Raw genomic sequence first — 4,079 nt, forward strand, 5'->3', positions numbered from 1 at the left:
AGACAAGATAGTATCAATAACATAATAACATAATATAGCATGAATTTAGAAGAAGAAAATGAGGTCACAGTGTTCGGTATAGACATATGTACAATGTTCTGAGTTACCATATAATATACAATACACAATACTATGCAGTGTACTAATGTACAGTACTATCTAGTGCAAAGCAGAAATGGGATGAGGTACAATTTTAGGTACAATTTACAGTAAGGTGTACGAGTTGTAGTGCAATCCTTCATCCATAAATATAAAGTGTGGGGAGTGGGTGCTACAGTGTGTTTGTTTAAAGTGGGTGTGTGCTATAAAGTGTGTGGAGTGGGTGCTACAGTGTGTTTTTTTAAAGTGGGTGTGTGCGTGTGGATGTGTGTGCTATGTGCGTTTGGTGGTTGTTGTTGTGTAGTGTTCATTCATTGTTCGTTTAGCAGCCTGATGGCCTGGGGATAGAAGCTACTTCTGAGTCTTTCTGTGCTCGCCTTGAGACTCCTGTATCGCTTGCCTGACCGCAGCAGTTCGAAGAGGCAGTTGTTCGGGTGACTGGAGTCTTTAATGATTCTCTTAGCCTTGCCCTTGCAACGCTTGTAGTAAATGTTCTGGAGGGTGGGGAGCCCCCCTCCAATTGTGCGTTCGGCTGAACGTGTCACTCTTTGTAGTCTGCTTTGGTCTTTTGCAGTGCTATTCCCAAACCAGGAGGTGATGTTGCCGGTCAAGATGCTCTCTATTGTACATGAGTAGAAGTTCTTAAGGATCTTCTGGCTGACTTGGAACTTCCTTAGGCGCCTGAGGAAGTAGAGGCGTTGTCGTGCCTTCTTCACCACACTGTTAATGTGTGTGGTCCATGTCAAGTCCTCGGATATGTAGGCTCTGAGGTACTTGAAGCTGTTGACTCTCTCAACCGGTGCCCCGTCGATGCTGAGGGGGCTGTAGTCCTTGACCCCCGACCTCCTGAAGTCCACAATCATCTCCTTTGTTTTGCTGACGTTCAGGGAGAGGCTGTTTTCCTGGCACCATCCCGCCAGGACCTTGACCTCTTCCAGGTAGGCCCTCTCGTCGTTGGCAGAGATCAGGCCCACCACCACTGTGTCGTCAGCAAATTTGACGATTGTATTGCTACTCCGCTGAGCCACACAGTCGTGTGTGTACAGGGAGTAGAGGAGGGGACTCAGAACACAGCCCTGGGGGGCCCCTATGTTGAGGGTGATGGATGAGGAGGTGCAGTTGCCTGCTCTCACCACCTGGGGTCTGCCAGTCAGGAAGTCCAAGACCCACTGGCAGAGGTCATAGCCCAAGCCCAGGTCCCTGAGCTTGGCTATGAGTATGGAGGGGACTATGGTATTGAATGCCGAGCTGTAGTCGATGAATAGCATTCTCACATAGTTCCCCTGCCTCTTGTCCAGGTGTGATGCTGCTGTGTGCAGCACATGGGATATGGCGTCCTCCGTGGACCTGTTGGGGCGGTATGCAAATTGCAGGGGGTCCATGTTGATGGGGAGGAGGAGCAGATGTAGCCCTTTACTAGCTTCTCGAAGCACTTCATGGCTATGGAGGTGAGAGCTACAGGGCGGTAGTCGTTGAGGCAAGCAGGCTTGGATTTTTTGGGTACAGGGATAATAGTGGACTTCTTCAGGCAGGTGGGGATGACAGCCTGTCTCTCTGTCCCTGTCTCCAGCCCGCCTCCGCGGGCCTCTGTCCCTGTTCCCCTCTCCAGTGCCCCAGTCCCTCGCCCTGTCCAAGGCCTTAACCCTGTTCTCTCTGTCCCTGTATCCAGCCCGCCTCCGCGGGCCTCTGTCCCTGTTCCCCTCTCCAGTGCCCCAGTCCCTCGCCCTGTCCAAGGCCTTAACCCTGTTTTCTCTGTCCCTGTCTCCAGCCCGCCTCCGCGGGCCTCTGTCCCTGTTCCCCTCTCCGTTGCCCCTGTTCCTGCCCTGTCCTTGCCCTGGCCCTGTCTTTTAGCCTTAGCCCCTTAGCCTGCTCGCCTCTTAAAGGCACAGTGCCTATTTTCCCTAGTTCTTGTTTTCCAGTATTTTGTGTTCTCCCTTAAAGGGACAGTGCCGCTTTTCTGTTGTATTCAATAAATGCCCAGTTCTTGGCTTACTCTCATACCTGTCTTGTGTTGTGCGATTGGGGTCGGTTACAAACCATAACACATACATACATACATACATACATACATACATACATACATACATACATACATACATACATACATACATACATACATACATACATACATACATACATACATACATACATACATACATACATACATACATACATACATACATACATACATACATACACACACACACACACATACATACATACATACATACATACATACATACATACATACATACATGCATGCATGCATGCATGCATGCATGCATGCATGCATGCATACATACATACATACATACATACATACATACATACATACATACATACATACATACATACATACATACATACATACATACATACATACATACATACATACATACATACATACATACATACATACATACATACATACACACACACACATACATACATACAGAGTACATACATACATACATACATACATACATACATACATACATACATACATACATACATACATACATACATACATACATACATACATACATACATACATACATACGTATACATACATACTATTACATGGATAACATAGATTACCCATCTCCAATTACACACAAGAGACACACAAAACTATTATGTCTTCCCACAGTTTTTAGAAGTAAAATAGTCCATCTCTTCAGATTGTTGGCTAACAAATATTTTCTAATGAATGATACGATAACTGAAACAGACTTGCAATGTATGTTTTTAGTTGAGACCTGGCTAAGCGACATTACCGGCGATACCGGTACACATATTATTATTAGTCTAGACAAAATAAGAAAGGGGGAGGGGTTGCCGCTATTTTATCCATATTGTTTGTGGTTAATGACATTGACCTGGGTGAATTTACATCATTTGAATACCTTGCCATTGTGCTCAAAGCTCAAAGCATTTTCAAATATGAACCGCCTCCTACTGGTAGGCCTTAACAAAATATGTTTATGTCATTTTACTGTACGTTGTTGACATGCAGGACTCAAAGCTAGAAGGGAAGTCAGCTCCTCTCAGGTCATTTGAATACACCCAGTCATGCTCTCTAAAAGGGGAAGTGCTTGATATTCAAACTCAACAGTCAATATTCTCTCAGATGTCCACCATATCTGACGGTCTCTGTCGCCTTTCCATTAACGATTCAAATGGAAGCATGTGCTTTGTGATGCGATGCAATAAAAAAAATTGTCACACACATGTAACCCAAGTAATTGATCCCCTTGGGGAAATTCGGTAAAGCATCAGTAGCTCTGAGCAGTAAAGCATCAGTAGCTCTGGGCAGTAAAGCATCAGTAGCTCTGAGCAGTAAAGCATCAGTAGCTCTGGGCAGTAAAGCATCAGTAGCTCTGGGCAGTAAAGCATCAGTAGCTCTGGGGAGTGGAGCATTGAGTGTTATGATTGACTGATGAATATAATACTATAGTGTTCCCTTTTCATTATGTATCGTGCATGTGTTGAAGTGATGATCACTGATCAGAACCAGGATTCCAGGTAGCAGATCTACACATACAAGCACACATGAACACGCACACACTACACATCCTCACTTACACTCTCTCACACACCCTACATACATTTAAAAATGACTTTTTGCAATATCCCGAAGATTGTATATTTGTATATTATTACGTATTACCTTTTACTCTTACGTTTAGCATTGTATTTTATTGTATTTTATTCTTACGACTTTTTCTCTTATCATGTCTATTTTCATTTACATTTTTTGTATTGTATTTTGCACAATCTAGGCGGGCATGGTCACCTACATTTCACTGCATGTCTTATGTATGTGACAAATAAAACTCTTGAATCTTGAATCTATGTACAGTTCTTAATTTTGTATATAAAGGTGGTTAAGTAAAGAAAACAATCCAATCACACAGTGGTGTTGTCACAATACCTACGGTATCATGTGTTCGACATTAGTAGAAAACTTAAAGGAACAC

This window comes from Notolepis coatsorum, assembly GCF_963971535.1.
Source record: "Notolepis coatsorum genome assembly, chromosome: 8".
In the NCBI taxonomy this organism is placed as follows: domain Eukaryota; kingdom Metazoa; phylum Chordata; class Actinopteri; order Aulopiformes; family Paralepididae; genus Notolepis; species Notolepis coatsorum.